Source organism: Heterocephalus glaber, unplaced genomic scaffold (genome assembly GCF_053883595.1).
Source record: "Heterocephalus glaber isolate CG9 unplaced genomic scaffold, H.glaber_assembly_v1.0 deba00001463, whole genome shotgun sequence".
NCBI lineage: Eukaryota > Metazoa > Chordata > Mammalia > Rodentia > Bathyergidae > Heterocephalus > Heterocephalus glaber.
This window is the reverse complement of record NW_028258310.1, coordinates 15,209,557-15,237,441: the sequence shown is the minus strand read 5'-3', so window position 1 is coordinate 15,237,441 and position 27,885 is coordinate 15,209,557. Positions and strand designations below refer to the sequence as shown.

Below are 27,885 nucleotides of genomic sequence, written 5' to 3'. Positions count from 1 at the left end.
AATTGCATAATGGAGAAGACCAACTCTTACTGCAAGAAGACACAAGGAGAGAAAGAGATAGATAGCCAGCCTATCCCCAGATATTCAAGTCAGCCCTGGCGAGGTACCAGATATGTGAATCACTCTTACATATTCCATGCCTAAGGAATGTAATATGGAAAAAATGGAAAATCCAACCAACAGCCAAAATTGACATTTAAAACTAACAACCATCCAGCCATCCTAAGCCAATGGGACCCTACAGACTGGGGCTTCAGTCACAATGTAACATAGGTCACTCCCCGACTATGGCCTGTCCTAATTTCTGACCTACAGAAAAACGAGTTTAATATAAGATCATTACCACCAAACTCTGGGATATTATACATTAATAGATGATCATAACAATTTTAATACATGAATTGCTCATACAATGGAAAGAGAAACTTAAGGAGTAGGTCTCTGAAACCACAAGGAACCAGAAGTTCTGGGAACTTTGTGATAGAAGCCCATGGAGAATCTCTTCTGTACCCATCCATCATGAACTATCTTTTAGTCATGTACTACATTTTCAGTCTTGAAGTTACTCCACTTAAGATGAAAATTCCAGAGAAAGACATTCTGATTGATGCAGTTTGTGAATTGTTTCATTCTTATATCCAGAGTGAACTCATCCCAGCTAAATCACTTAGACTAAAAAGGTAGAGAATGACTCTTTGCCAAAGAAAAATCAAGATGTTCTACCAGATGGAGGAAAAATGCATTGAATGCAAGACAACAACAACTAAAAGTAATTCCAAATATAAAGATTCTCAATAATTCTTCTTTTACTTGACCCCTTTGACTAAGAGATCAGTTAGTTTTCTCTAAATGCAAAGTGGCAGACTTCAAAGAGATTTATATTTTCAGAAATTCTTAATTCTGAGCTCTCGATGGAAAAAAAGTAGCATTTTATTGTTTGAAAGAACTTGAACTGAATTTGTGTCTAACACTTGAGCAAAGAGAATTACCCTCATGCAGCCTTTGGAGGAATGCACTGGTGTTTCCTTTGTCAGATCATTCAAAGTGCAATCACATTTCCACCACAGGATGCTTTCTGAGCTAACAGCAGAGGAGGAGTTGCACCGCGGAGGAGGGCACGAAGCAGGTCATCATGATTTGTTTCCATAATTGTTTAGAGTGGAAAACCCACCATTATACTCAATGGACCCACTCAGGGGACCCTCTGTAGCTGTGCTAGGAGGGCTGTTGGGAGCACAGTGGGCTGGGTCAAGCATCAAGAAAACAGCTGCCTTTTGTCTGCAGAAAAGAAAACCACAAGTTAGAAAATTCCCTCTGCTTAGAATTAATCAGCATGGGTGGGATCAGTGTGGATGGGCTCAATTATAATTTAAAAGCTTGTGCTGTATCGGGCTTTAGGGGGACAAATGAGATATACTGCACATACATCTATCTGTTTCTTTTTCCAGATGAATTATACCGTCATCTACGTAATCTAATTCACATATTTTGGAAAAAAAAAAGGAAATAGTCAAACAATTTAACATCTGATTTAAATGCAACCAATATTTATAAGGTCTTTGGTAAATTCTGGGTGTGGTACAAGGCACTGGGATACAAAGAACAAGACAAATGAGGTTGCTAATTCCATGGAGGTCACATTCTATCGGGAGAAATAGGCAACAAGTGAACAAATAATTTTAGATAGTGATTAATGCTATGAGAAAATACACATAGCCCCGTGGGAAAGATTAATGAGGGAGGAGGTGTTTAGAGAAGCCAGGAACCACCTCTGTGGTATGGTGACAATTTAACTGAGTTCTAAGAAACAGAAGGAGAGATTCCAAGGGTAAAGCTTGTAGGCGGATGATATCCTGAGCACAGATACCCCAGAATGGGTAAACCTTGGCCAGAAACTCTCAAAAGCTGATGTATCTGAAGCAAGCCAAGTGGTGACAAGAAGTGTGAAATTTATTCTATTTACTATGCAAAGCCATTAGTGTGTTTCAAGTGGGGCAAGTGTTGTGGTCTGATTAGTACATCTGAATAATTACTGGCTGCTATCTGGAATGTCCACTGGAGTAGTCAAATCACAAACAAAAAGATCAATCCGAAGCTTGCCTCAGAAATTCAGGTGAGATGTGTTGTTGTCATGAAGTAAGATAATGATAGTGGGAAGAGAGAAGACTAAACAATGAAAGACATATTTTGGAGATGGAACAGGGGTTTAACATACCAATAAAGTAAAAATTTCTAGGAAGGAATGGGAAGCAGGAATGAGAAACTACACAGAAGAAAAGCAGACATGGATGACTCCTCAATTTTTCTTTTTTATCTAAGTAAGTGATTAGTAATACCATTTTTTTAATATGGAAAATATAAAGAAAGATGATATTCAGGGAAAAAGTCAAGTGTTCTGTATTGCACCAAGTATGTGATGACTAATAGATAGCTAGAGAGACATGTCAAGAAGACAGATACATCAACTTTGAATTTGGACTTAAAAACATATAAGAATAAGGCTGGGGATCTAGCTCAGTGGAGCTGTGCCTGCCTTGCAAGTGCAAGGTCCTGAGTTTGATCCCTGATACAAAAAAAAAAAAAAAAAAAAAGGATAAGAATCATTGGGAATACTTCAAAGATTGCAAGAAAACATTTTTTTTAGAATAATTGGGTATGCTTCTGCCACCTACACCCTGCAGATAGTTTCCAAGACACTTGTTCTTTAACATGATCTAGTTGCATTAATCATCTAGAAAACTGATTAAAAACAGATTAAAAACTAACATATTGGAGCAGTCATTATGATGGGGCCCAACTCTGAACAACTCTTGGAGTAATCCTTATAGTTTCAAAAGTGGAAAACCTCTACTCCAGAATATTTTGTCAGGAAATTGTACTTCTTAACTATCATTTTCTTGAAGTTGATGAAATTTCATTGAAATCTTTGTAGTTAATATCACAACTACTCTATTTCCTGGTTTAGTTCTCTGATCTTCTGAGACATAAGAAGCCATGTGGGGAGTGTAAAGTTTTGTGGCCCTGTAAATCTGTACCACTACCACTGTTCATATGAACAGAAGTAGTTTGGAGAGATAAGGAAACAGTGTGTGTGTGTGTGTGTGTGTGTGTGTGCGTGCGTGTGTGAAAAATCCCCTCAGATACTGCCAATAATTTAACGAAAAATTGCAATATATTACCTCAAAGATTTGCAGCTTTGAATCCTAGGCTGTTAGAAAGAATCTTGGAAATACTGATTAAACTAGCAGACTCCAGTATCTACTGTAGAAGTTCACCTCCTTCAGCATTTATCTGTGTGTCTTTGGACAAGTTACTTCATATTTCTGTATCTCTATGTTCTCCTTTGTAAATAAGGGGAAATAATATCTGGCTCAAAAGATTACAATAAGGATGAAATAAAATGATAGAAAAAGACTGGTCCATACTACCCACACCATACAGGTATATAATTTCAAGCCAAAAGAGACTATAAATCCCATCCCATACACACACATTGTAGGCAAGGAAACAAAGATCAGAATTTGTTTGATGACAAATAAAAATTAACTCCAAGGGTTAATGGATTCTACTATCGTAGTTTATTATATTAAAAAGTTACTTAACTCAGCATCAATTTCTTTGTATAAACCATATATCAGTTAGCAGAAAGATTATTTGCTCATATGTATTTATAAGTTTTGAAAAATAAAATGTCTTACCACACCACTAAAAGACAGAAATACTTTCAGAGAATTGTCTGGCTCTCTGTTCTCAGGTCTTTCTGCAAGTGAAACATCTGCCTGTTGAGTGATCTGGCCAAATCCTCATTCAAGTCACTTGTCCGGAAGCATTTTAGGACAGACAAGGTAAACAGATAGATACGCATATGGTGATCAATTTAGAAAACTGGTGTTGGTTTCCATGAGGCTACACAGTCAGCCAAACAGCTCTGATTCCCATTTATTTTGTGAAATTATAGGAAAACTCAAGAATGACTTGCAACTATGTAAACAGCACCCAGGCTCAGCTAGCAGGAAGGGAAGCAGCTGACATAGTGACTCTTGTATTTCTGCTTTGTAGTTTTAGGACTGGTTTTGTGCTTTATTTATTTATCTTTTCTTTATATTTATTTATTTATCTTTTCTTTCCTTGGAATTTTGATCAGGCTTGCTTATGAATCCTGTGAAACTCCCATTTTGAGAATCCTACCTGTAAGAATGGAAATTGGTTTCTAAGCAGCCTCTGAATGCAGGCTATGTAATAAATGTCACTGGTGATGCTGCTCCCTCCTGATGGACTGCTCCTGCCTTATATCTGATAGCTAATGAGCTCCACTAATCAAACCTAGAAGCAAAATGAGATTTTTTGCCCTCTCCTCCTACCTGAGAAGGTGAGGAGTTCTAACCCTTACCCTGGCAGACTGACAGAGCTGAATGGGAGCAGAATTAGAAGGAAATGTGGAAGGTTAATTAAAGTAGTACCCAAAAGTTGTTTTTAAATCAATTTAATTAACCTGTGATCCCTTGAAATTAGAATATGTTACAACTGGAATGCAGGCAAATTTTGTTCTATTTTTTTAAACTTCATCTAAGAAAACCCAACTGAGCAAGTCTCTCAGTAAAAACATAGCAGGGGAATGTTAATTACCACCTGGACTTTTCACATCTATCTTTATTCCCTGCGTATCTTTGAATGGATGGTTTCCATTCTTGGAGGAAGAATCCATAGCATTAACATCTGGTGCTGCTGTCAATCACCCACACTTCCAGTAGCATACTCCTTCTCCACGTGGATTCGCTGCTCACTCCCATCACAGCAGAATGACAAGGAAAGTTAATAGTAAGGACAGGAGAGTAGATCCCTCTCTGAGAGTCCAGAATAAGCTCTATAGCTTAATTTGACTTTCACCAAATTACTGGACCCTTTCTCTTTCTTCTTTTAGCTTTTTAAAAAATGAAATATTATTAATAGCATATGCCAAATGATATTGTGAGAAGAATTAAGAAAAATAATGCATGTGAGTTATTGGCCAAAAAACATAGTTGACAGGAAGTTGTCAATAAATGTCAATTTTCAGGGTTTTAAAATTGTTATTTATTTGTTTATTTGTTTATTTTTAAAACATGAAATCTATGTACCTGAAAGAGTTCCAAAGATAAGATTCAAGGTTTAAATCTGCTGAAAGCGTTGGCTAATCTTTGGGGTTCCTGTACATGCTTTCTGAGGGGAGAAAACTTTCAAGAACTTTTAAAAAAAGATCAAGGATTGTACATCACCAAGTTCAAAGGTCTCATTTAATTAGTGTGAGCACTGGGGTCAATACAATGAAGTAACCCTTGGCCTATGACAGATTCTTGTGCATTAAAAGTCCCTGCCCCTCTTTTAAGCATTCTTCTCCCTGGTCCAGCCTAATACAAGTGACAAGAACTCAATCAACAACTCTGAAGATCATAGACACTAGTTCTGAAGTATTGAAGGAAAGCTTCCTATAACAAGGTGACACATGAGGTGAAAAAAAAAAAGAAGCCTTGACATTTTAAAAAATTAGATTATGGGAGAATATTGTTTTCGTTGGCAAACTTTGGAAGTAGAAGTTATAGTTTTAGCTTAAAACAGAGATGTCCAGTATGAAACAATAATGATGTATTTTAGTGTATAATAGAAAATATATTGAATATACTGTGATCTTATAGATAATAGTGCTTAGTATATGACTCTGGTAGGTATTTATGTGTTTGTAAGTGAGTCACTAGACATATACATGGCCACACATGTATATGATAAATAGCAATAGTTCAGATATAACAAAAGTCGGATATATGAAAGTTGGATATGCAAGGTCAAAATTTTGGAAACACAGAAGTATATATGCTTGGCAATTCCTGGAAGGAAAACATTGTCACCAAATCATACCAGCAAGAACATACCTAGGAGACTGTATGGGTGGTAAGGGGAATCATCTTCCTAAACTGAATAAATGATCATTGCACATGGTCCACTGGAGTCACTTATACATGTCAGTGCTAGGAGGAAAGCAATTAATCAGTGTTCTAGCAATATCTCCATATGTGTAATATCTACAAAGACCTATATGGCAATTCCTTCCATTCTTTAATTATTCAACAAAAGTAAAAGAAGCTCTACTAACATTTTCCTTTGCTGCTGAAAGAATATACAGTGTACCCAAAGTACAAGTCTGGTCTTCAACATCAGCAGGTTTTGGAAAACAGAGATAATGATGATGATGTGGCCTATTAGGTACTTTTTAGGTTCTGTAAAAGGATAATGTTCTTGTTCAAGTAACATCTTTGCACATGCTTTAACCTCAGCCTGGGGTGTTTTTTCTCCCATGTTTCACTGTCTAATTCCTTCTCATGCTTTAGATTTCTATAAATGCTTTACACCCTCAAAGAATCCTTTCTAATCATCACACATAAACAGAAAAAATCCCTTTACTCAGTCCTAGTCACCTGGGTGGTTTGTGTCATACAACTTGTAATGTATGTTGGATGTAGGCTGTAATGTATGTTGTAATGCTTGTTGGATTCTTCTGAAGTTTTTCTTGTTCTCTATTGAATATTGAGCTTATGAAGGCAGAGATAATTAGTCTTAATAAAAATTGTACCCCCTGGGCCTAATCCAATACCTATACCAAAGGGAGGTATTTGTTAAAATAGGTCAAATGAATGAGTGAATGGGTTAGTGAAGAGAAGCCCTATATATTTGTAAATGCCATGTAGGGAATAAAAGAGAAAAAGAAAGTACCTCTAGTAGAAAGGCCGTTGAGAAAGTTGTATTTGTGCATACAACAGTTTGGATCAACATGAGTAAAAGAAGCAGGACTTAATTCAATGTACACATTGAAATTCAGCTAATTTAATCAAAAGTTAAATACTATTAGAACTGGTTTCAATAAAACCACAAATTGAGACTAGAAAGAACAGTGATAACCCAATGTAACTTTGTTAATTAATTCAAGGTGGCAAAGGATATATTAAAGATTTGAAAAGAAAGACCCTCGTATTCTTCCACTCACACATATCCTGAGCAGCAGACACTCACATGTTCCCAATTCAGAAAACAAATTACAGAATCACTTGCCAAAATTCTAATCATTGCCTGCTTGGCTACCAGATGGCAATAGTCTGAGGATGCCCTACCTAGGTAAGTAAGCATCTGTTGGCCCTAACCAGTGTGACTTGGTTGTAAGCTCTCCAGGTGAAGTCTTGAGTCTGATGGATGTTCAGGTTGAAGAACCCTAACAAAGACAAGGTCACACATAATATGAATAAAGCAAGTTGTTCTGAGAAGATGTCAGTGTAGGCAGGGTAACAGTAAACTGTTCTCTCCAATGCTGCACATGCACAGCCAGGAGTGGTGGTGCACAATTGTCATCCCAGCACTCTTGGAAGCTGAGGCAAAAGAATGACAAATTCAAGCCCAGCTTGGGCAATTCAGGGAAATAATAATATTTTTCTAAAAGGCTAGGGAGAGACCCTGGGTTCAGTCATCAGTGATGGGGGAAAATGGTTATACAAGCAGAGATATTTGTGGAGATTTTCATTTTAATTGTGGCAAAGATCTCTTCAAATGTCAGAACTAAGTAGTTTCATTGATGGTGTAAATGAAGCAGAGGAAAAGCCGAGAAAGGCTCTGATTCTGCGAGCTTCTCCACCAACAAGCAGAGAATTGGTTTCAGTAATAAACAACAATATCGTTAGAAAAAAAAAGACAACAACAACTTTTATATCTAGTATCTTTATAAACAGGCAGGACAACTGCCCTTCATTTCCTGCTTCAGAGCATGGACAGATGGAGGCCTGAATGACAGCTTTCTGGAAATACTGGTTTCAACTACTTTTGTCCTAAATATGTTGGCAATGGCTACCAGGAATCTTTGAAAAGTTTATCCCAGTAATCTGGTTTTAGAAATCTTTTCCAGGAAAATAATCAGACCATGTGTTAGCAAAGATAGTTCTTTATTGCTAATATAAGAGTCAAAATTTGGAAACAAAATAGTCTTTTAAATATAAAAAATAGATACAAAAATGTGAGATCCATAGAAAGGAATGGCATTTAATTCTTAAGAGTCATTAATTCAATAATTATGTAGTATTTCTTTTTTGTAAAAAAGCAATCATCAAAACTACAAAATTGGGCCAGGGATTTAGCTCAGTGGTTCCGGTGCCTGCCTCACAAGCACAAGGTCCCGAGTTCAATCCCTGGTACCAAAATAAACCAAAAAACAAAAAACTACAAAGTCAAATGTGGTAATGATACAGATTAAATCTAATCTAACCACTAAATCTATAGTGTCTACAAAGCTTCATAAAGTGAAGTACATTCTCCCTCTTTCCCTGCCCCCGACTCCTTCCTTTTTTCCTTCTTTCCATAATAATTATAAAATAATGAATAAACCGATGACTATGTAAATGTTATATATGGATTTAATCTTACTAAAAAACAAATAAAACTCAGAATCTCTAACAAAATGTTGACATAGATGTAGGGGGATCTCAAGTGATTTTATATTTTTATTCCATGTATTTTTGGTTTATTTTAGATTTTTAAAAGTTTAGTAATAGTATATTACCTCTGTTATAAAGAGACTTTGAAGTATTTTAAAATTATCATCAATTACTACTGATAAGTAATTAAAAATTGCCAACTTTTTTTTTATATAGAATTCAGGCGGTGGCTACCTTTTTGAATTTTGTTGATAAAAAGTGATTGTGGAAAATCAGGGATTGTAGAATGGTTTTGTCTTTCAGAAGTAAGTGTGATAAGAGAGAAAGAGGCCTTAGCCTCATCTGATGCTTCCCTGAATGAGGTTGATACGAATGGGGAAGGTTGAACAGGTCCCTGTAGGTTTGGCATCTTCTTGGAAAAAAAAAAAATTGCACTTCATGGAAAAAGAGCAGTCTCTTTCTTAAGTAAATAATCTAACTTTTCTCTTGCTTGCATCCTTGTCTTTGTTTTATAAAAGTAAAGTAAAAATCTTAAATTTAAATCTTAAGAATTTTTAGTCAATCTATAGGTTAATTCACCTGATATCCTCATTTCACAATGTTACATGAACAGACAGATCACATTGTATTTCATACATACATAAATGTATTATTTGTCAATTACAAATCAAACAAAAAAACCCACATCTTTATCCATTCATCCATTGAAGGGCATTTGGGCTGTTTCCAAGATTTAGCTATTACAAACTGTGCTGCTATAAACATGGGTGAGCAGAGGCCAGGGATGTAGCTCAGTGGTGTTGTGCCTACCTAACAAGCTCAAGGTCCTGAGTTCAATTCCCAGTACAAAAAAAAAAAAAAAATGAGTGTGCGTATATCACTGTGGTGTGATGCTTTTAATTCTTTTGGGAAGATACCAAGAAGGGGAAAAGCTGGTCAAATGGAACCTCTAGTTTTAGTGTTTTGAGAAATCTCTACACTAATTTCCACAGTGGCTGCACCAGTCTACACTCCCACCAATGGTGGAAAAGGGTTCCTTTTTCCCCCTAGCCCCACTAGCATTTGTTATTGGTTGATTTATTGATGATAGCCATTCTTTCTGGAGTGAAATGGAATCTCAGCATTGTTTTAACTTGTATCTCTCAAATGTTGATGGCGAGTACATTTCCATATATTTATTTACAATTTCTACTTCATCTGAGAAGTGTCTATTTATTTCAGATGCCCATTTTTGGAAGGGTTCTTTAAATTTGGAGGGTTTGTTTTTGGTTTTGGTTTTTGGTTTTTTGGATCTATATATATTCTAGATATTAGTCCTTTGTCTGAGGAACATCTGGCAATTACTATTTTTCACACTGTGAGTTGTCTCTTCACTCTATTGGTGGTTTCTTTTGCTGTGCAAAAGCTTTTTAATAAGATCCCAGATGTTGATTCTTTATGATATTTCCTGTGGAATTGGAGTTTTGTTCATGAAGTCTTTGCCTACAACAATGTCTTCAAGAGTTCTACCTATCTTACCTTCCAGTAGATTTACTGTTTCTGTTTTAATATTTAGATCTTTGATTCATTTTGATTTTTAATTTAGTGCATGGTGAAAGATATGGATCCAGGTTTAATCTTTGGTGTGTGGAAAGTCTTTTGCCAGCACCATTCATTAAAAAAAGCTAGATTTCTTCTAGTGAAGGTATTTGGCTCCTTTTGTCAAAAATAAGGTGGCTGAGTATATTTAGAGTTGCTTTTCCATTTTCTTTTTTTTTTTATTAAATTCTTTTATAGGTACACTGTGGGTATACAACACAATTACATTTCTCATTAGGAATTGTACCTTTACATAATGCATCTTGGTTCTTATTTTTTCCCCATTCCTAGCCCTCCCTTCACCCCCTCCACCCTTCCCTATTTACAAAGACTTTATTTCCATTTTTTCCATTTCTCAGCATTTTTCCTTTCCCTTCTTTCCTTTCCCCTGACCCTCTCACTACTTCTACCCCTTTGGACCTTTTCTTCCTATTTTACATTCTTGATTATTCATTCTAATCATTGGTACATTTTAGGTATACAATATAATGACATTCATCATTGGAAATTGACACCTTTACATAGTCTCTCTTGGTTCTTATTTTTCACCCTTGCCCAGCCCTCTCTTCAACCCCTCCATTCCTCCCTATTTACAAAGATTTTGTTCCTATTTTTCCATTTTCTCATATGAATCCCATTCCCTTCTATCCTTTCCCCTAGCCCTCCCACTTCTTTCCCCTTTGCCCCTTTTCTTCCTATTTCACATTACCTATTATACATTTAGTCCTTATTTACACTTTCAGTTTCTCACACCAGAGAAACTATTTGGTATTTATTCATGTGTGTCCTATTTATTTCACTTGAGAGTATTGCCTCAATGTGCATCCACTTAGTATAAATGTCTCTAATTTCTCATTTTTTATAGCTGAGTAGTACTCCATTTTATAAAAAAAAAACAAAAACATTTTCTTTATCCAGTCTCCAGTTGAAGGGCATTTGGACTGTTTCCAAGTTTTAGCTATTACAAACTGTGCTGCTATGAACATGAGTGCACATATGTCACTGTGGTATGATTCTTTTAATTCTTTGGGGGAGATCTCCAGCAGTGGAGTAGGGGGGTCAAATGGGACTTCCAGTCCTAGTTCTTTGGGGTATCTCCATACTGATTTCCACAGTGCTTGCACCAGTCTACACTCCTACCAGCAGTGGAGCAGGGTTCCTCTTTCCCCACAGCCCCACCAGCATTTCTTATTGGTGGATTTCATGATAGCAGCCATTTTTTCTGGAGTGAAGTGGAATCTCAGTGTTGTTTTCATTTGCATCTCTCGAATGACCAGTGAGGTTGAACATTTTTTAATGTATTTATTTGCTATTTCTACTTCTTTGTCTGAGAAACGTCTGTTCATTTCAGATGCCCATTTTTGGATTGGGTCTTTAAATTTGGGAGGTCTGATCTTTTAAAATTCTTTATAGATTCAAGATAGTAGACCTTTGTCCAAGGAAGAGCAGGTGAAGAATTTTTCCCACATTGTGGATTGTCTCTTCACACTGCTGGTGGTTTCTCTTGCTGTGAAGAAGCCTTTTAACAAGAAGAGATCCCACTTGTTGATTGTTTGTGCTAGTTCACGGGCAACTGAGGTTTAGTTCATACAGTGTTTTCCTACACTGATGTCGTCAAGGGTTCTACCTAACCTCTGTTCCAACTGGTTCAGAGTGTCTATTTTAATATTTAGATCTTTAATCCATTTTGATTTTAGTTTAGTGCATGGTAAGAGATACAGGTCTAGTTTTAATCTTTGGCAAGTTGAAGCCCAAATTTTCCAGCATCATTTATTAAAGAGGCTATCTTTCCTCCAGTGAGGGTGTTTGGGTCCTTTATTGAAGATGAAATGGCTGAGTGTGTCTGGTGTTGTTTCTGCATCTTCTAATCTGTTCCACTGGTCCTCAGATCTGTTTCTTTGCCAGTACCATGCTGTTGTTATCACAGTAGCTTTGTAGTATAGTTGCAGGTTGGGGATTGTGATACCCCCTGCCATGTCGCTGTTACCTAGAATTGCTTTTGATTTTCTGGGTCTCTTCTTGTTCCAAATGAATTTTTGGATTGTTTTCTCAAGGTCCATGAAGTTTGCTGCTGGGATCTCAATTGGAATTGCATTAAATCTATATAGCAGTTTTGGAAGTATGGCCATTTTCACTATATTAATCCTTCCTACCCAAGAGCAGGGGATGTCTGTCAATTTTCTGATATCATCTTCAATCTCTCTTTTCAGAATGCCATAGTTTTCAGAGAAGAGGTCTTTGATTTCTTTCATTAGGTTAATTCCTAGGTATTTCAGTATTTTGCATGCTATTGTGAAAGGAATTATTTGCCCTATTTCTCTCTCAGTGAGTCTGTCATTTGTGTAGAGGAAAGCTATTGATTTTTGTGTGTTGACCTTGTAACCAGCTACTTGACTGAATTTGGTTATTAAGTCTAGAAGACTTTTGGTGGAGTTCTTGGGGTCTTCTATATAGAGTATCATGTCATCTGCAAATAATGACAATTTGACTTCTTCATTTCCTATCTTTATTCCTTTTATTTCTTTCTCTTGTCTAATTGCCGTGCCTAATGTTTCCAGAACTATATTGAACAAGAGTGGTGATAGTGGACATCCTTGTCTTGTTCCTGATTTTAGTGTGAAGGATTTCAGTTTTTGACCTTTAGTATGACATTGGCTGTTGGTTTTTCAAAGATGGCTTCTATCAGTTTGAGGTAGAGACCATCTATTCCAATTTTTTGTAGGGTTTTTATCATAAATGCATGGCGGATTTTGTCAAATGCTTTTTCTGCATCTATGGGGATAATCATGTGGGTTTTGTCCTTGTCTCTATTGATATAGTGCATTACATTGATTGATTTTCGTATATTGAACAGTCCCTGCATCCCTGGGATGAATCCCACTTGATCAGGGTGTATGATCTTCTTGATGATCTTCTGCATTCTGTTTGCCATTAACTTATTAAGGATTTTTGCATCTATGTTCATTAGTGAGATTGGCCTATAGTTCTCTTTCTCAGTTGGGTCTTTCTCTGCTTTGGGGATCAAGGTGAATCTTGCTTCCAGGAATGAATTTGGGAGTATTGCTTCCCTTTCAATTTCATTGAAGAGTTTAAACAGTAGTGGCAGCAGTTCCTCTCTAAATGTCTTGTAGAATTCAGCAGTGAAGCCATCAGGGCCCGGGCTTTTCTTAGTTGATAAGTTTTTAATTACATTTTCAAGTTCATTGGTTGATATTGGATTGTTCAGAATTTTTAAGTCTTCTTCGTTCAACTGTGGTAATTCATATGTATCTAGGAATCTGTCCATTTCTTCTGTGTTGTCCATCTTATTGGCATATAGATTCTGGAAGTAGGTATTGATGATCCTCTGGATTTCTGCTGGGTCTGTTGCAATTTCACCCTTTTCATTCCTAATTGCATGGATTTGGGCCTTTTCTTTCCTTTTTCTGACAAAGTTGGCTAACAGTTTGTCAATTTTGTTGATTCTTTTGAAGAACCAACTCTTGGCTTCATTGATTTTTTGAATCATTCTCTTAGTCTCCATTGCATTGATTTCTCCTCTGATCTTTATAATTTCCTCCCTTGTATGAGCTTTGGGGTTGTCCTGCTCTTCTTTTTCTAGAAGCTTTTTGTGCAGCATCGGGTTGTTTAATTGGGCTTGTTCTGGTTTCCTAAGATGCGTATTCACTCCTATGAATTTCCCTCGTAAGACTGCTTTCATTGTGTCCCATAGATTCCGATATGTTGTATTGTCATTGTCATTTAATTGAAGGAACTGTCTGATTTCTTCTTTAATTTCCTGTGTGACCCATTGGTTATTCAGAAGTATGTTGTTCAATTTCCACATGTTTATGAAATTTTTTGAGTTTCTTTTGGTATGGATCTCCAATTTCATCGTGCTATGATCTGATAATATACAGGGGATAACTTCAATTCCTTTGCACTTCCTTAAACATGTTCTATGTGTGAGTATGTGGTCTATTTTGGAGAATGAGCCATGTGCAGCTGAGAAGAATGTGTATTCTAATTTTGTGGGGTGGAAGACTCTGCAAACGTCTGTTAAGTTCATTTCTTCAAGAGTTTGATTCAGTTCTAGCATTTCATTACTAATTTTTTGTCTAGTTGATCTATGTATTTGTGACAGTGGGGTGTTGAGGTCCCCCACTACAACTGTATTAGTGCATATATGACTTTTCATGTCCATTAGTATTTGTTTTGTATAGTCGGGTACCCTAGTGTTTGGTGCATAGATATTTATGATTGTCATCTCTTCCTCTTGGATTATTCCCTTTATGAGGATGTAGTGTCCTTCGTCTCTCTTAATCAGTGTTGGTTTGAAATCTACTTGATCTGCAAAGAAAATAGCTATTCCTGCTTCTTGTTGGGTTCCTGTCACATGGAGTATTGTTTTCCACCCTTTAACTTTCAGTCTATGAGTTTCCTTTTGAATTAAGTGTGTTTCTTGTATGCAGCATCTTGTTGGATTTTGCTTCTTGACCCGTTCTGCCAGTCTATTTCTTTTGATTGGTGAATTGAGACCATTAACATTGATGCTTACAACTGAAACGTATTGACTTGTCATTGCCATGATTTCTTCTTTTTGGGGGGTTCTCCTCCATTACATTTAATTTCTTGTCATGCCAGATGGGTTCATTCTGCTTTGCTTCCTGGGGTTGTGATCCTCAATGTCTGTTCCTAGGATATTGTGTAAAATTCTTTGGAGTGCTGGTTTGGTATTCATGAAGTTCCTAAGGTGCTCTTTGTCATGAAAGTATCTTATTTCTCCATCAATTTTGAAAGATAGTTTTGCAGGTTACATCAATCTGGGTTGGAGGCTGTTTTCTTTTAGGGCTTGGAATACATCACTCCAAGTTCATCTTGCCTTGATGGTTTGTGTTGAGAAGTCTGCTGTGATTCTGATGGGCTTTCCTTTGTATGTAATTTGTTTCTTTTCTCTGGCTGCTTGTAGAACTTTGTTCTTCTGTTGTGTTTCTGGAATCTTAACAATTATATACCTATGTGTAGATTTTTTTTGATCAAGGCTCTCTGGAGTCCTATATTCCTCACTTATCTGTATGTCAAGCTCTTTCCCCCTGCTTGGGAAGTTTTCTGCCATTATTTCTGTGAAGAGATTTTTTATGTCATCTCCACTCTCTCCTGTTTCTTCATTGAGCCCAATCAGTCTTATGTTATTCTTCTTTGCATCATCTAGCAGCTGCTGGATTGATTTCTCATGTTCCCTTATAATTTTGAAGCAATTTTTCTTTTCCTGTCACTAATTGCAATCTTATCTTCTATATCTGAAATTCTGTCCTCACATTGGCTCATTCTGCTGTGTAGACTTTCAGTGGAGTTTTTCATGTCCTGGAAATCTATTTGCATCTGTTTTATAGCTTCCATTTGTTTCTTATGTTGAGATTCCATCATGTTCCTGAGCTCCTCTCTAGATTTATTAATCATGTCTTACACTAGGGGCACAATTTCTCCTGTTATGTGAGAAATTATTTCTGATTTCATTTTTTCCAGATCTCCTTTTGCTGCCAGTTCAGTGGGTCCAGGTGGTTGAGTATCAGAGTGTTCCATCTCATTTCCCTTTGGGGTTGCTGTAGGTGATCTGGATGACTGGTTTTGAGACTTATTTATGTGTTTTCTCATTTCGACTGGGGCAGGGGTCTGTTAGCGCCTGCAAGGATTACCTCCTCTGAGCTGGGAGAGGTGGGACAGGGGCCGGGAGCAGCGGTGACCCAAAAGCCCTTTCCTGTGGGCTGGGAGCAGTGGGAGAGATGGTGGCCAGGAAACCCCTTCCTCTGGACCAGGAGTAGTGGGATGGTAGCTCAGAAGCCCCTTCCTCTGGGCCAGGAGCAGTGGGACAGAAGGTGACCCAAAAGCTCTTTCCTCTGGGCTGGGATCAGCAGCAGGAATGCTGACCAGGAAGCCCTTTCCTCTGGACCAGGAGCAGTGGGACGGTGGCTCAGAAGCCCCTACCTCTGGGCCAGGAGCAGCAGGACTCAGTACCTTGGTCTGGTGGTCTGGTGTCCTCTGCATCTTTGTAGTGTGGAACCAGGTGGCTGCCTGTCTGCAGCGGGGTGATTTGACGTGTTCCACCTGACTGGGGACCTCAGTATGGCATGCACAGACCTGCCTGTCTGCAGCAGGCTGATTCGGCATGCTCCATGTGACTCAGGACCTTAGTAGGGTATGGGCAGACCTGCCTGTCTGCAGTGGGGTGATTCGGCATCTTCTGCATGACTGCAGACCTCTGTAGGGCCAATTTCTGCATTTTCTAATCTGTCCTATTGATCCTTGGGTCTGTTTTTTTTTTCCAGTAACATGTTGTTTTTACCATGGTAGCTTTGTAGTATAATTTTGTCAGGGATTGTGATCCACCCTGCCTTGCCTTTGTTGCACAGAATTACTTTTGCTACACTGGGTTTCTTCTGGTTCCAAATGAATTTTAGAATTGTTTTCTCTAATTCTGTGAAATATACTATTGGTATTTTGATTGGAGTTGCATTCAATCTGTATAACAATTTTGTAAGTGTGGTCATTTTCACTATATTGGTTCTTCCTACCCATAAATTTGGGATATGTTTCCATTTTCATTCTGCCATAAAAAGGATAAGCTTGAGACATTTCTAGCTAAATAAATGTACCTTGAGACCATTCTCTTAAGTGAGATAAATCGGACACATGTGTAAGTACAACATTGTTTCTCTGGTGTGAGAAACTGAATATTTAAATATGGACCAAAATGTTTAATAGATATTGGGAAATGGGAAGAAAATATTCAAATGAGAAGGGGAACAAAGGAGAGGAAAGGGGAGGGGAAAAGAAAGAAAAGACAAGAAAAAGAATAGAGCGAAAAATAGAAACAAAGCTTTTGTAAATAAGGAGGGGAAGAGGTGTTGAAGGGAGGGAAAGGAAATGCAAAAAAAGAAGAAGCAAGGTATATCATGTAAGAGTATAAATCCCCTATGATGACTGCTATCACTATGGATATCTAAAATGTACCAATAAAATTAAAAAATAAAACTTGAAAATAAAAATTTAAAAACAGCAATTATTTTACTATTAATAGATTTGATTTTGACAAAAACATTGATTTATATTAAGATACAACGTGTCCCAAAATATCAGCACCATCCCTTCCAAGTTGTAACACTCTTATCAATGATTGTTAATATTTACTTCTCTTTTCTCAAAAAACGAAAGTTCTGTTGTTTCACATTATTTCTTTTAATTTCCATGATAATCACCATGACAGAAGATAATGCAGGAGCTGAATTCTTCTCAGTTACAGTCCTTTATCAAACACTCATTCTGCACAGCAAATTGGATATAGTATGACACTGTCTTGATTTGTGTTTTGGATAGAAACTGTCTATTCAAATATACCACTGTTTAAAATTCTATGGTTACAACATCACAACATGGAAAGGACTATGCTAGGAAGAAAATAAATAAATAAAATCCAATTTCAGAGGGGGAAAAAAACCATAGAGTTTACCAGCTTAGAGAATTGCTCTCTCTGAAGCCAAGCAACACAAGCACAGCAATTCCAAACTGACTGTAAAGCTGAAAAGATGAATCTTTACCAAGAAAAGAACAGGCGATATAACACAAGGAGAAGTATGTGTATGGGGGGGGGGGCAGCGGGGCGGGACAGGGGAGTATGACGTGCTGAAGGCCTCTGAAATAGTGCATGTGGGCATGAGTTCTCACACCCCGGGCCTCTAAGACGTGAGAGAAGTACTAAGGAACACCAAGCAGCTTGTGTCACGAGGGATTGAAACTGTCTCTTCTCAATGGACATTACAATTTGGATTTAAATAACCTTTTAAAACTACTTTTGGACTTCAATAACTACTGCTAAAATAAATCTTGTTCATCCTACCAGTGCACTAACTCCTGACCCATTTACTTCCTGTCTGGGCCTTTCTCATTATAAATACTCTACACAAATCCTAAGTCCTCTGAGGATAACTTTTGAGAACCTCTCTCCTCTTAGGGTTTTTTTTTTTTTTTTAACCTATCATTCAGTAACAGTACCCTTAATTTGATATTCATCTTTACCCAGTTACTTGTTAGTTGTTTTGTTGTTATTGTTTGTCTGTTCAAAGAGATCTTACTGCTTATGTAGTGGATAATGTAAATTCTTATTTGTACAATATACAAACTCTTGCTATTATATATATTCTACAGTACTTTGTTATTTGTCTGTGTATCTCTCTCCTTCCTAGGTTTGATGTATTAAAGGGGAATGAGTATGTCTGGGACATTCTTCTATTCCTAGAATTTATCAAAGTTCTTTGTCCAAGTGGTTGGAGTACTCAGTCTCCATCGCATGGGTATTTCTTTATGTTTTAGAATTGGAATACCTGTATGTAGCTGTTTATGGAATACATTGCATGCTGATCCTACTAGAGTTTGTATATTACTACACAAGTACCCTACCCCCTTCCAACAACCTTGTCAAATAAATTTATAACCTCTATGTAGTATTGAGATAATGTAGAGAAAAAAGAACATTCATAGCCACAATAATTTTAGGAAACATTTTGACACCACTATATTCAGTGGCATTATGAAAGCAAATAATGAAATGTATTAAGGTCAGCATTATCAGTTCATTTTTCATAAATACAAATTAGGGGCATTATGTATTTTCACAATTCTGACTCAGTCCAGCCATTCACTATTATAAGCGTGAATATATTAAAGAGGGCACATTAGCAGGAAATGCAGGGTGAGTGAGTCAGCCTGAGAGTAAGGGCTCCCAATCTGCAGATTTTTCTCTTTTGAGTTAAAAAAAAATTCTTCTTAGAGGCTTTTGGCTTTTTGTCACATGGAGAAATTACTAGGGGCTCTAAGATGTTTCTAGATGGACCTGGTTTTCCTGGCATATTGACTTCTAAGCTTTCTTGCATGCTGATGTATCAAAAAAAATTACAGTACAATTATCAATTACAATGGTAGAAAAGAGATGGCAAAGTTTCTTAAGATGAAGACAAAAAGGGGATTATTAACTTTTAAACCTGTTTAGTGAAAAGACTGTCAATAACTGTATTTCTAAAGAGCAAAGCTGCAACCAAAGTAAGTTTGACTTCTGCTTCTCCCTCTGTCTCCCTAAGCAGCACTGTCCACAATGACTACCTGTCTGGAAGAATTGGAACAGAGAAAAATTAAAAATTCAATATAGCAATTCTCCGTCATCAACATAATAACTACTGTGTAGTTTAATTCACTTTTCACAACTTGCTTTGACAAAATGAATAAGCGACTAGAAAATTTTGAACCTGGAGTTAATGAAATAGATTTATCTTCAGGGTAACCTAACCACTGTGTCTCAATGTTCTCAGTCATCAAATGGGATGATCTTTCTTAGAACTACATAACTCATGAGTTGCTCTAAGAATCAAGTGAGAAAGTGGAGATGATGGTGTCTTGGGATTTATTAAACATTGCCCACATGGAAGTCAATATACATTTCGTTCTTCCTTAACTGTGTCACAGCCATTCAGTTTGGGTAGGATTCATTCATCTCTAGCTCCAGAGATGGGTTCTAAGTAGCCTAAATCCATTTGGTCACAATAATTGATTCAAAAGTTAACAATTAATCCAAATTAGACTAACATGTTTCTAATCTAAATGATCTGATCAGGAAAATAAATAAAATGTTGTTGTTTGATGTTAGATTCTCTCCCCTCTCTCTCTCCTCTCTCTTCTGTCTCTCCTCTCTCTCCTCTCTCTCTCCTCCCTTTCCCCTTCCCCCTCTCTCCCTCCCTTTCCTTTTTCCTCCTCTCCCTCCTCCCTCTCCTTCTTCTCTTCCTTTTTTCTTATTCAGCACCTGTGAAGCCATCTTATGTTGAAATATAACCAGTCTTCTGATCAAATTCATACCATAAAAGACAGAGAGATGAAAAGAATGGAAATAGGCTGAACCTTTTGAGTCACTTCAAAATCCTGTGTAAAACATCTATCTTTGAACACCATGGTTACTGAATATGCTTAATATAAGGCATATACTACTCAAAATAGCCTCTTTCAGAAGAAAGAATTTTTATTTTTGTTAACACACTAACAAGTCATTCATATTATAAAATGTTCTCTTTAAATACTTTACTTTGAAAAAAATTGCTGTTTAAGAAAAATATATTGGCCTGATAATCAGTCATTATTAGCTTTGAGTTACTACAAAGGTTACTTGACAGACTTGGTAAAAGAAAAAAAAAAGATGAAACAGGAAAGTATTCAAATATGAATTCAGTAATTATTGTTGTGGGGTGTAATATGATAATCCCAAGGGTTGGAAATTATTGTTAAGAAGGGTTTTTGCAATAACGGTTTGAGAATTCATAATTTTAAATGTATATATCATTTTTAAGATACATATATTTTGAAGATAAATAAGAAAAACATGTGGCTTGGTAGAATATTCCCACAATAACATTTAGATACAAATGGTGAAAGTGCTATAGTACAAACACCTAACACCTCACACAGAAAGGAAAACTATTTCTTCTTAAAATTATTAGCAAACAGGGGGCTGGGGATGTAGCTCAGTGGCACCATGCCTGGCTGGCAAGCACAAGTGCCTGAGTTTGATGCCCTGTACCAGGGGGAAAAAAAATTATTAGAAGACTCAAAACATGGTTCTCATAAGGACAAGGACAATGCATATCTAGAGTTCAATGGCTGCTGTGAAAAATGAGATCAGAAAAATGTTATATTGCAACATAATATATTATTTCCTAATATACTATATAAACTACATATGCAATTAAATTAATAAATGAGACAGTAGAAGAAAACTTTTATAATTCCCACACATGATGGTTTATATACTCACATCAGGTGACCATTTTCAAAACCTTCTTCGTCTTTCCTGGTGTCCTCGGCTCTGTGAAGGTAATGTAATGGGACATGGTAATGTTGTACTTGGAAACTTCATCTCTCTCTCTTATCAGAATCTGCAGTTAGAAGCACTCCCTTCTCCAATTACTGTGTGATTCTGGCAAGTTTCCTAACCTCTACAAGACTGCATTTTGTAGTAGAGACAGTTATAGTATCTTCTTCATAAATTGATATAAAAATTAAATGAAACACTACAAGAGAAATGATTGCAAAAGCCTCAAATATAAAATATACATTGCTTGGTTGAGAAAAAATAAAAATAAATGAAATATACATTGAACTAATAAATAAAGAATTGAATGAAAAAATGAACACAAAGAGAGGGAGGAACATTTTTCAAATGACTAGAAATTATTTCTTCTATGCATTTACTCTTTAGCACATAACCTTATGTAAGGTCTACTGATGTCTTCTCAGTATAGTTGTCTAAAAATTCTAATTCATCAGGTTGGTCTTCTCTCTGGTGTATTTATTTTCTGGCCTCACCTGTGGAATCTTACTTCTGAACTTTTTCATTGATGACCATTTTCTAACTATGAAATTGGCAGCAGCATATGTTAACAGTATTTTAGAGGGATACTTACTTAATTACTGTAAAGTCTTTTGATATTTTTGGTTAAAATTATTTTCCTCATAAGTTATTTTAACAGAAATCTTTTAGAGGACTGGCAGTTTTAAAGATTTTTTTCCTTTGTGGTGTGAATGCTAAAAATGAATTTTGAGTAGAAAATGTACAACTACTCTTAAAAAATTAAAATCAGTTTCTTTCTGAATCCACTGTTTCACCTTAATAAATAATCATCTGCATTAAAAACATTAAGAGTTTAAAATAAACAAAATACTACATGGAACAAAAATGCCTAAGACTATAAGCAACTTATCTTATATATAGATATATATGTGTGTATATATATAAATATATATACATAGATTATATGTCTATTATGTTACTAAAATTTCACTATTTTGTATATAAGTTATTTAAAGGAGCAAATAATGAAATGCTAGTTAATGTTTATTGAGTATTGTATGTTACACTAGGGATTATAAAAATCAACTCATATATATCACCTCAGTTAAGCATGAAGAAACTATTATGTAGCATTTTTAGAATTCTCATTTTATAAATGTAAAAGCAATTTTAGAGAGATATTAAGTAATATGCCTAACATTGCATAGTAAAAACAAGACTCAAAACCAAAATATATGATGCTAGAGCTCACACTTGTAGACACTACACTGCACTGGCTCTACTGTATTTAGTATAATACACTAATTTGTGAGATAATAGTAGTTTATATCAATACTGTAGAAATTTAGTCTAGGAAAGTATTCTGAAGACCTCTATACCTAGTTTTCTCTGTCACCCAATCTTTGTTCAAAGTGGGTTTTTTCCCCCATTTTCCCTTCCTTCCATTCATATAGTAACTACTGTGTGCCAGGTACAGTGCCAAGTGCTGTGTCATCAGGATGGATGACACACTGCCTCTATCTTCTGATGAATATACACTGATAGAGGGAGAGAGAGAAACCAGTAAATGACTTCTGTGTGAGCTATGTAAAATGCTATACTAGAGAAAAGTGCAGATGTTTCCTCCAGAGCTGGGTTTCTCAAAATGCTGCCCTGAACCAGTAGCATAAGTGTTACCTGGGGACGTATTGAAAATGTAAGTTCTTAGTTCCACTTCAAACAACCAAAACAGCAACTATAGGGTGGAGCCTGGCATAGGTGTTTTTGCAAAGCCTCTAGGTGATTCTGTTACACTAAAGTTCAGGAAACAGTGGTCTAGAGCAGAAACACCAGGCAGGGTTTCTGGAGTGAACTTTTTGCAAAAACACTTTCCAGCAAAGGGACCACTATTGCCAGCCCAGCTGTATGAAGAAGCAACACAAGTTATTCAGTATGGCCAAAGTTAGAGTACATTGGCAGATGCAGCTGGGCAAATGCAATGGACCAGATTATGAAAAGCCTCGTAAGCCATCTTAATGAGATTGAAACTTATCTTGAAAGCAATTGAGAAGCACTATAGGATTCCAAGTGAAAAATGGATGGGACAAGTCTGAAAAAAAAAAAAAAGAGATCAAGTTAAGATATAAACACAAGTGAGAAACAGAGAGATATTAACATTTTTAAAAATCAGTGGGAAAAAAGATAAAATAGTGCATTTTAGAGGTATTCTGAAAAAATTATGTCAACTAATGGAAGATGGGGGGCTATAGAAGGAGGATTCAGAACAAACCCTTGACCCTAACTTGAACATTACTTTACTCATCATTCTACACAACTTTTGCCTTCTGCACAGGGGTTCCCTATTGACTCAAAAAACCCTACTTGACTCCCACCTGTGAATATGGAAGAGAAGAGGTATTAAATGCTCCGTGAGGCAAATCTCCAATCACTGGGAGGAGGGAACTAATGAGTAGATTATTCTCCTTTTCTTTCCTGAATGGATAGTTCTCACATTAGTTTCAATAACTTCTTGGATAGCCAGCTTGATATCATGTCCTTTCATTGGAGCTTTCTCTTTCTATCTTTTATTCTCATTCCTAGCCCATGAAATTATATTCCCTAACAAAGTAGTAGCAAAGCAGTTTCTTGCCACGTGGGGAACTTGGGATAATTCACTAGTGTTATTCTTCTGTGATCATTCTACTACATGTAAATTACTGTATTAAGTTCTAGGGATAAAGTCATAAACCAAATATAGCCATTGCTACCATGGGCTTAGAATCTATGTCTTGTAGGTTCAACAAGTTAACTAATATCGTTATTATAAATACTTTGATGGGGAGATATGAGTAGTAAGAAAAAACAGAAAAAGAAGCCCCCTTCAGAAAATAAAAAAACTAGGTAGATAAGTTGAATTGGAGGTATTAATAAAGCATTCAAATGAAGTCTGATAGGCTAGTGAGATCCATGCTGGAGAATTTATTTGGGGTTCATAAGTTTGCAAACAGTCTTAGATGTCATCAGAATGGATGAGATGGTAAGAAATTACAGGAGATAGTAGCTTGGAAGGTATCAGGAGAGTAAGTTGAATAAGCTACTATAAAGTCCAAGAAGTAACTGATACAGTTGTAGGTCCCATCACCTATAAGCTCCAGGAGAGTGTGCCATCATTATATTTCTATAACTCACTGGGCCCTTGTTTTCCATCACTCATAAAATATTTTTGTTTATATAATTATCAAGATTTTTCCCTTCCCTGGCTTTTTTTTAAGATTAGTATTCACTAGCTGTTCTATTTCTGTCTGCAAGTAGAGGGAATAGAAGAGATTGAGCAAAGTGTATCTTATTCTCAACTCATATTCTACAAAGCATTTTCTTAAATAAATGTGTTTCTACATTCAAAATAAGAAAACTAGATTTTCTTTTAGTTGGGTTCCAGATAAAAGGCATGTACAGTATAGTACTGTAAAATGCAAGCCTTCCTATTACGATGTATTCTCACCATTGCGTATGTGGGAAAAATGCACCCAACCATGACAAAATGGCTTATCCAATAGTAAAGGAAAACAAAGAATCCTAATTTTCTGATCCTCAAATATTTTGCAATACACAATCTCTTCTCTGGTAAGAAAAACCTTCAATAATGGTATGAAGAGTTGAGTTTTTCAGCTCTCCAAAGCCTCTCTCAGAGTCATAGCAAGCCATTTCCCTGGAAGCTAATTTCTTTACACAGAACTGCACTCGATGAGTCCCAGAGATCTGAGCCTAGACTGAATGTTCTGCTCTTTCCAGCATTGTCAGCTGGAATCCTGTTCTGTTAGCTTCCGTCACTATGGTGAGAGATCTAAGGACAGAAAAACAACACACCAGGACCAAAGTTCTCATTGGAATCTACAAAAAGAGCCAATAAAAACCAGTGTCGTGGACCAGTGCTGCTCAGACATGTAAACTGTCTGGAGAACTCACTGAAATGAAGTTCTCAGTAGTTCTGAGGCCCACAGTGTGCATTATCTCCATAAAGCCAACTGGATCCCTGAGTTGTGGTCAGGGACCTGCCATGTGGAATCCACTGTGGTAGTAGTGCTTAAATAGTGGAAATCAGCAAACACCACAAAGCACCTAACACACACACACACACACACACACACACACACTAAAAAAAAAAAGCTGTTTAAAAAGTGTTTACCAGCATAAAACTGAGGGTAAAATCTGATTTTCTGTATTTCTACCAAGTTTGCAGGAAGTATTGATGTTGTTACTTCCTGCACCATACTTGGAGTAAGAAGGGTTTGGAGCACTGCCTCTGGAGTCAAATAAGTTTGCAAATAATTCTGATTCTCTCCCTTTAACAGTAAAGTGTATAATCTAAACAATTTGTCTAACAAGCTATGGCATCTCACTATATTTGGTTGCCTAAATGAATCCAACATTTTCTACTCTTTCTCTGCAGGCTGTTTTTCTATCCCTGGAAAGGGGAACTAGGATTGGTTTCTACTTCCTAGCATTGTTCTAAGCATCAAATTAAATGTACTCAGATCACAATGCCTGGCACAGAATAAGCACCAGCAACTACCCAAATTTGAAAGTTTCATATACCAGAATACAATTCTATGAAGTATGAGGCTTGTAACAAAGAAAATTAAATACAATGAAAAGCAAACACTTCTTTAGAGTGGATTCATAAATATCAGTATCACACTATTCACTTTAAACATTTGTTTCCCATTTAATTCCCTCTTGACAAAAACTAACTGTACAATATTTAGGATCCCAAGGTGTTTGGAAGATAGCAGGCGGGAGAAGGAAGAAAACTAATTTTATACTATGCATGTCCTGGAAAACTCAAAAGTTGTTTGGGGGGATTTGGGGTTTTTGGGGGGTTTTTTTTTGTTTTTCAGAAAACAGCATTCTCTTTTTGCTCTCACTTTCATGAAGATAAAAGTGTTTTTCCTTGACATGGGGACATTAGGCATTTTATATTTTTGAAGCCCATCAAATGCCTTTCATCCCAAAGCTCATGAATAACTAATGCTCCAGGTGGGCAGGGCTTCTCTTGACTTCTTGTGGAACAAAGTTTGCAGTAACACAAACAACTTCCCCCAAAATCACTTGCACGTCTCCAGTACACCTGGGTGATGAACGCTGGGTGATGATCGCCCCTTCAGAAGATAACTGAGTGCTGTATTACCTGCTGGTTCTCCTTATTATAACAAGTGCTCCCCCAATAACTCCAAGAGGAGTTATTATAACAGGTGCTCCCCCCAATAACTACAATAACTCATAACATACAAGAGAGAAAACTTCTTTTCATTCTCCATACAGAAGGTGATAAGCCTGGTGATAAATATGCTTCACGGGCTTTTAAGTAGAAAAGGAAAAAAGATATATGCTGAAATTTCAAGTATAAAAATTCTTGTATAATGCCTATTTTTAACTCACTTTCTGAGGTAGGTAATACAAAATTGCATCCATGTGATGCTCCATAAGGTAAACAATGACAATAGACAGATATTTTATTACCATGGTGGTAATTTTCAACATTTTTTGATTTGCTTTTCACTACCAGAAGAAAAAGACAATACCATCAGTAAAAAGGGCCCTGGGAGCAGTTAGCAGTGGAAGATTTGGGATACATCTCTCAGGGGTGCTAAAGGACTATGCAGGCAGGCCAACCACAATTTCCTTCTCTCCTCCTATCTCATTCCTTATTGGGAGGTATTTTTGTTAGGCAAGAAACATATATATTTATTTGAAGTTTACACATTTTGGCATTAAGTCTTACTTTTTCTTGGCAGAAAGAACAAATGTTCATTGAAAGGATTATTAACCACAGAATAAATCTCTTCCCAAAACATTATTGTCACATATTTTTCTATGCTCAAGATTTAATTTTCATAAGGTTCTCCACAAGTCTGTGGCTCACTGAATAAAGTGTTCTAGTGGTAAGAATATGGAGTTGGGAGTCATAAAGTTTCCATTTGAATTTATGTCTATCAGTTAACAAAGCTGCAAACTAATATTTATTAATTATCCTGAGAATTATTTTTTCTCCCCCTCTTGTATAAAAATGGGAATAACAATAACCTTGCAAAATTTTTGTAAAAGTGTAAGTAACCTGTAAGAAAACAGGCAGCAAATTTCCTGGACTTATAAAACCCTGAGTCTATATCAGGTCCCTAACAAAAGCTCAGATATTCTACTTGAAAGAAGGAAGGAATGCGGCATCTCTCCCTCATCAAGGCAACTGAATGTGCAACATGTAGAAATTGTTTACTTACTGTTGGTCCCCATAGGTCACCCAGCCTCCCCTATGGTCTTTTTATTTTAATGCCCCAGTAACTCTGCCACATTATCTAGCTGTCTTCTCATTTGACATGTTCTCTGTGTGCCACTCTTATGCTGCCCTAAAAGTTAAAATCCAAATGAAAATGGCCTGAATGCTTGGTCATTAGAATCACTCTGCTAAGCTATAGTCCCTCTGGCTTCATTTCTTTCCAGTGTTTTTTTCCAAATAGTTATATGCTTTGTTCTAATCCCTACAGAACAGCAAAGGATTAGTGTTGAACTCAGTTAACATTGGCTTTGTTTACACAAACAGGGAAATTTGGAAATGGAGGAAAGACACTGTGGAGCCGAGGGGGTAGGAACGGCACTCAGCTGGAAAGCTAAGGGTAGAAGTAGCCTTAAACCACAGCTAACAGTGGTCCTAGAAATGATGCCTGCCAAACCACTAAGCAGATTGAAAAACCAGACCAGACCAGGACTTAGCTTGAAATGTGACCTGGGAGAGAATTCTAGATACAGTAGCAAGTAGAAGTGCTGCCCAGGAATGTTCATGGTACAGTGATGATAATTTCAGAAGAGCAACATATAATTAAATTGCCAGGCTAAATGACAGCCACATGCAGATGGGTATGATTTATTGGACCTAGGAAAAAAGAACCAAGTCCAAACAGGGATGGACTGCTAAGAGGAGTATTCTGGACCTTGTAGACAGAGAAAACTATCCAATGTTTT

General features: G+C 36.6%; 1 long non-coding RNA gene across 2 annotated transcripts in view; it reads right to left on the bottom strand.

Annotated features, from left to right (window-relative positions):
* LOC147826679 (uncharacterized) overlaps positions 1-27,885 on the bottom strand; it is an 80,283-nt gene that overhangs the window by 5,726 nt on the left and 46,672 nt on the right. For both annotated transcript variants that reach the window (XR_015438864.1, XR_015438865.1), the window contains exons 2-3: positions 20,854-20,904; positions 990-1,278 (exon numbers count right to left, since the gene is read on the bottom strand). This is a non-coding gene — a long non-coding RNA (uncharacterized LOC147826679). The remainder of the gene's footprint in view (positions 1-989; positions 1,279-20,853; positions 20,905-27,885) is intronic.